Below are 6,761 nucleotides of genomic sequence, written 5' to 3'. Positions count from 1 at the left end.
TTAAAGCTCAACATTCAGAAAATGAAAATCACGGTATCTGGTCCCATCACTTCATTGGAAATAGATGGGGGAACAGTGGAAACAGTGGCAGACTTTATTTTGGGGGGCTCCAAAATCACTGCAGACGGTGATTGCAGCCATGAAATTAAAAGACGCTTACTCCTTGGAAGGAAAGTTATGAGCAACCTAGATAGCATATTCAAAAGCAGAGACATTACTTTGCCAACAAAGTTCCATCTAGTCAAGGCTATGGTTTTTCCAGTGGTCATGTATGAATGTGAGAGTTGGACTGTGAAGCAAGCTGATCACTGAAGAATTGATGCTTTTGAACTGTGGTGTTGGAGAAGACTCTTGAGAGTCCCTTGGACTGCAAGGAGATCCAACCAGTGCATTCTGAAGGAGATCAGTCCTGGGTGTTCTTTGAAAGGACTGATGCTGAAGCTGAAACTCCAATACTTTGCTCACCTCATGCAAAGAGCTGACTCATTGGAAAAGACTCTGATGCATGGAGGGATTGGGGGAAAGAGGAGAAAGGGACGACAGAGGATGAGATGGCTGGATGGCATCACCGACTCGATGGACATGAGCTTGAGTGAACTCCAGGAGTTGGTGTTGGACAAGGAGGCCCTGCGTGCTGTGATTCATGGGTTCTCAAAGAATTAGACACAATTGAGCGACTGAACTGAACTGAACTAACAGGACATTTGACCCCAAAACAATGAATTTCACCTTTTTCTCAAGTGCACACGGAACCTTCTCCAGGATAGATCACATCCTGGGTCATAAATCTAACCTTGGTAAATATGAAAAAACTGAAATCATTCCAAGCATCTTTCTGATCACAATGCAATAAGATTAAATGTCAACTAGAGGGGGAAAAAAACTATTAAAAATACAAACATATGGAGACAAAACAACATGCTTCTAAATAACCAACAAATCACAGAAAAAATCAAAAAATAAAGCAAAATATACATAGAAATGAATGATAGAAAATAATAGCAAATGAAGCAACTGACAAACAACTAATCTCAAAAATATACAAGCAACTCCTGCAGCTCAATTCCAGAAAAATAAACGACCCAATCAAAAAATGGGCCAAAGAACTAAATAGACATTTCTCCAAAGAAGACATACGGATGGCTAACAAACACATGACAAGATGCTCAACATCACTCATTATTAGAGAAATGCAAATCAAAACCACAATGAGGTACCACTTCACACCAGTCAGAATGGCTGTGATCCAAAAATCTGCAAGCAATAAATGCTGGAGAGGGTGTGGAGAGAAGGGAACCCTCCTACACTGTTGGTGGGAATGCAAACTAGTACAGCCACTATGGAGAACAGTGTGGAGATTCCTTAAAAAATTGCAAATAGAACTGCCTTATGACCCAGCAATCCCACTGCTGTGCATACACACTGAGGAAACCAGAATTGAAAGAGACACATGTACCCCAATGTTCATCGCAGCATTGTTTATAATAGCCAGGACATGGAAACAACCTAGATGTCCATCAGCAGATGAATGGATAAGAAAGCTGTGGTACATATACACAATGGAGTATTACTCAGCCATTAAAAAGAATACATTTGAATCAGTTCTGATGAGATGGATGAAACTGGAGCCGATTATACAGAGTGAAGTAAGCCAGAAAGAAAAACACCAATACAGTATACTAACACATATATATGGAATTTAGAAAGATGGCAATGATGACCCTGTATGCAGGACAGCAAAAAAGACACAGATGTGTATAGCGGACTTTTGGACTCAGTGGGAGAGGGAGAGGATGAGGTGATTTGGGAGAATGGCATTGAACATGTATAATATCATGTAAGAATCGAATTGCCAGTCTATATCCGATGCAGGATATGGCACGCTTGGGGCTGGTACATGGGGATGACCCAGAGAGATGTTGTGGAGAGGGGGGTGGGAGGGGGGTTCATGTTTGGGAATGCATGTACACCCGTGGTGGATTCATGTCAATGTATGGCAAAACCAATACAGAATTGTAAAGTAAAATAAAAAATAAATTTAAAAAAAAAAAAAAGAAATGAATGAAAGTGAAAGCACAACAACCCAAAACCTGTGGGATTCAGTAAAAGCAGTGTTAAGGGGAAGATTCATAGCAATACAAGGTTACCTCAAGAAACAAGGGAAATTTCAAATAAATACCCTAACTCTACACCTAAAGCAACCAGAAAAAGAAGAAATGAAGAATCCCAGGGTTAGTAGAAGGAAAGAAATCATAAAAATGAGGGCAGAAATAAACGAAAAACAAAGGGGACCATAGCAAAAATCAACAAAGCTAAAAGCTAGTTCTTTGAGAAGATAAATAAAATAGACAAACCATTATCCAGACTCATCAAGAAAAAAAGAGAGAAGAATCAAATCAACAAAATTAGAAAATGAAAATGGAGAACTCACAACAGACAACACAGAAATACAAAGGATAAGAGACTACTACTATCAGCAACTATATGCCAATAAAATGGACAACTTGGAAGAAATGGACAAATTCTTAGAAATGTATAACTTTTCAAAACTAAACCAGGAAGAAATAGAAAATCTTAACAGACTTACACAAGCACAGAAATCGAAACTGTAATCGGAAATTGAAACAGTAATCAGAAATCTTCCAGCAAACAAAAGCCCAGGACCAGATGGCTTCACAGCTGAAGTCTACCAAAAAATTTTGAGAAGAGCTAACACCTATCCTACTCAAACTCTTCCAGAAAATTGCAGAGGAAGGGAAACTTCCAAACTCATTCTATGAGGTCACCATCACCCTAATACCAACACCAGACAAAGATGCCACAAAAAAGGAAAACTATAGGCCAACATCATTGATGAACATAAATGCAAAAACCCTTAACAAAATTCTAGCAAACAGAATCCAACAAAACATTAAAAAGATCATACATCATGACCAAGTGGGCTTTATCCCAGGGATGCAAGGATTCTTCAATATCCGCAAATCAATCAATGTGATATACCACATTAACAAATTGAAAGATAAAAACCATATGAGTATCTCAATAGATGCAGAGAAAGCTTTTGACAAAATTCAACATCCATTTATGATAAAAACCCTCCAGAAAGCAGGCATAGAAAGAACATACCCCAACATAATAAAAGCCAAATATGATAAACCCACAGCAAACATTATCTTCAATGGTGAAAAATTGAAAACATTTCCCCTAAAGTCAGGAACAAGACAAGGGTGCCCACTCTCACCACTACTATTTAACACAGTTTCGGAAGTTTTATCCACAGCAGTCAGAGAAGAAAAAGAAATAAAAGGATTGGAAAAGAAGAAGGAAAACTCTCACTGTTTGCAGATGACATGATCCTCTACATAAAAAACCCTAAAGACTCCCCCAAAAAATTACTAGAGCTAATCAATGAATATAGTAAAGTTGCAGGATATAAAATTAACATGCAGAAATCCCTTGCATTCCTATACACTAACAATGAGAAAACAGAAAGAGAAATGAAGGAAACAATTCCATTCACCATTGCAATGAAAAGAATAAAATACTTGGGAATAAATCTATTTAAAAAACAAAAGACCTATATATCAAAAACTATAAAACACTGATGAAAGAAATCAAAGATTACACAAATAGATGGAGAAATATACCATGTACATGAATCAGTAGAATCAACATAGTGAAAGAGTATACTACCTAAAGCAATCTACAGATTCAATGCAATCCCTATGAAGCCAGCAACAGTATTTTTCAGAGAACTAGAACAAATAATTTCAAAATTAATATGGAAATACAAATAACCTAGAATAGCCAAAGTAATCTTGAGAAAGAAGAATGGAACTGGAGGAATCAACCACCCTGATTTCCGTCTATACTACAAAGCTACAATCATCAAGACAGCATGGTACTGGCACAGAGACAGAAATATAAATTGATGGAACAAAATAGAAAGCCCAGAGATAAATCCACACACCTATGGGCAACTTATCTTTGATAAAGGAGGCAAGAATATACAATAGAGAAAAGACAATCTCTTTAACAAGTGGTGCTAGGAAAACTGGTCAACCACTTGTAAAAGAATGAAACTAGAACACTTTCTAACACCATACACAAAAATACGCTCAAAATGGATTAAGAGCTAAATGTAAGACCAGAAACTATAAAACTCCCAGAGGAAAACATAGGTAAAACACTCTCTGACATAAATCGTAGCAGGATCCTCTATGACCTACCTCCCAGAGTAATGGAAATAAAAGCAAAAATAAACAAATGGGACCTAATTAAACTTAAAAGTTTTTGCAAAATGAAGGAAACTATTACCAAGGTGAGAAGACAGCCTTCAGAATGGGAGAAAATTATACAAATGAAGCAGCTGACAAAGAATTAATCTCAAAAATATACAAGCAGCTCCTGCAGTTCAATTTCAGAAAAATAAATGACCCAATCAATAAATGGGACAAAGAACTAAACAGACATTTCTCCAAAGAAGACATACAGTTGCCTAACAAACACATGAAAGATGCTCAACATCATTCATTATCAGAGAAATGTAAATCAAAACCATAGTGAGGTTCCATTTCACACCAGTCAGAATGGCTGCTGTCAAAAAGTCTACAAACAATAAATGCTGGAGAGGGGGCGAAAAAAAGGGAACCCTCTTACACTGTTGGTAGGAATGCAAACTAGTACAGCCACTATGGAGAACACTGTAGAAAGTCTTTAAAAAGCTGGAAACAGAACTGCCATATGACCCAGCAATCCCACTGCTGGACATACACAACAAGGAAACCGGAATTGAAAGAGACACGTGTACCCCAATGTTCATCGCAGCACTATTTACAATAGCCAAGACATGGAAGTAACCTAGATGTCCACCGGCAGGTGAATGGATAAGAAAGCTGTGGTACATATACACGAAGGAATTTTACTCAGCTATTAAAAAGAATGCATTTGAATCAGTTCTAATGAGGTGGATGAAACTGGAGCCTATTATACAGAGTGAAGCAAGTCAGAAAGAAAAACACCAATACAGTATACTAACGCATATATATGGAATTTAGAAAGATGGTAATTATGACCCTATATGAGAGACAGCAAAAGAGACACAGATGTAAAGAACAGACTTTTGGACTCTGTGAGAGAAGGCAAGGGTGGGATGATTTGAGAGAATAGCATTGAATCATGTATATTACCATATGTGAAATAGATAATGAGTCCAAGTTCAATGTATGAAACAGGGCACTCAAAGCTGGTGCACTGGGACAACCCTGAGGGATGGGATGGGGAGGAAGGTGGGAGGGAGTTCAGGATGGGGAACACATGTACACCCGTGGCTGATTCATGCCAATGTATGCCAAAAAACCGCTACAATATGTAAAGTAATTAGCCTCCAATTAAATAAATTTTTTTAAAAAGAAAGAAAATAAAATCTGCCACTCTTTCCATTTTTCCCCATATGTTTCCCATGAACTGATGGGACTGAATGCCATGATCTTAGTTTTCAGAATGTTGAGTTTTAAGCCAACTTTTTTACTCTCTTCACCCTCATCTAGAGGCTCTTCAGTTCCTCTTCATTTTCTATCATTAGGGTGGTAACAACTGCATATCTGAGATTGCTAATATTTCCCCTGGAAATCTTGATTCCAGCTTCTGATTCTTCCAGTCTGGCATTTCACATGATGTACTCTGCATATAAGTTAAAAAAAAAAACAAAACAGGGTGACAATGTACAGCCTTGACATACTCCTCTCCCAATTTTGAACCAGTCCATGGTTCTATGTCTGGTTCTAACTGTTGCTTCTTGATCTGCATAAAGAATTACCAGGAGGCAAGTAAGGTGGTCTGGTCTTTCACTCTCTTAAACAATTTTCCAGTTTCTTGTGATCCACAGTTAAAGGCCTTGGTATAGCCAAGGAAGTTCAAGTAGATTTTTTTTTTCTGGAATTTTCTTGCTTTTTCTATCATCCAATGAATGCTGGCAATTTTATCTCTGGTTGCATTGATTTTTCTAAATCTAACATGTACATCTGGAAGTTCTTGGTTCATGCAATGTTGAAGCCTAGCTTTAAGGATTTTTAGCCTTATCTTGCTAGCAAGTGAAATGAATCCAGTTGAGAGTTGAAACATTCTTTTGCATTGCCCTTCTTTCGGATTGGAATGAAAATTGACCTGTTCCAGTCCTGTGGCCACTGCTGGGTTTTCCAAATTCATTGACATATTGAGTACAGCACTTTGGGAGCATCCTATTTCAAGATCTGAAGTCAGTTCAGTTCAGTCACTCAGTTGTATCTGACTCTTTGCAGTCCCAGGGACAGCAACATGCCAGGCCTCCCTGTGCATCACCAACTCTTGGAGCTTGCTCAAACTCATGGCCATCAACTTGGTAATGCCAACCAACCATCTCATCCTATGTCATCCCCTTCTCCTCCTACCTTCAAACTTTCCCAGCATCAGGGTATTTTCTAATGAGTCATTTCTTCACATCAGGTGGCCAAAGTATTGGAGTTTCAACTTCAGCATCTGTCCTTCCAAAGAATATTTAGGACTGATTTCCTTCAGAATGACTGGCATGATCCCCTTGCAGTCCAAGGGACTCTCAAGAGTCTTTCCAACACCACAATTCAAAAGCATCAATTCTTCGGTGCTCAGCTTTCTTTATAGTCCAACTCTCACATCCATACATGACTACTGGAAAAACCATAGCTTTGACTAGATGGACCTTTGTTGGCAAAGTAATGTCTCTGCTTTTGAATATACTGTCTAGG

This window comes from Oryx dammah, unplaced genomic scaffold, assembly GCF_014754425.2.
Source record: "Oryx dammah isolate SB20612 unplaced genomic scaffold, SCBI_Odam_1.1 HiC_scaffold_3, whole genome shotgun sequence".
NCBI classification, from domain to species: Eukaryota; Metazoa; Chordata; class Mammalia; order Artiodactyla; family Bovidae; genus Oryx; species Oryx dammah.
The sequence above is the reverse complement of the archived record's forward strand: the minus strand, read 5'-3'. Positions refer to the sequence as shown.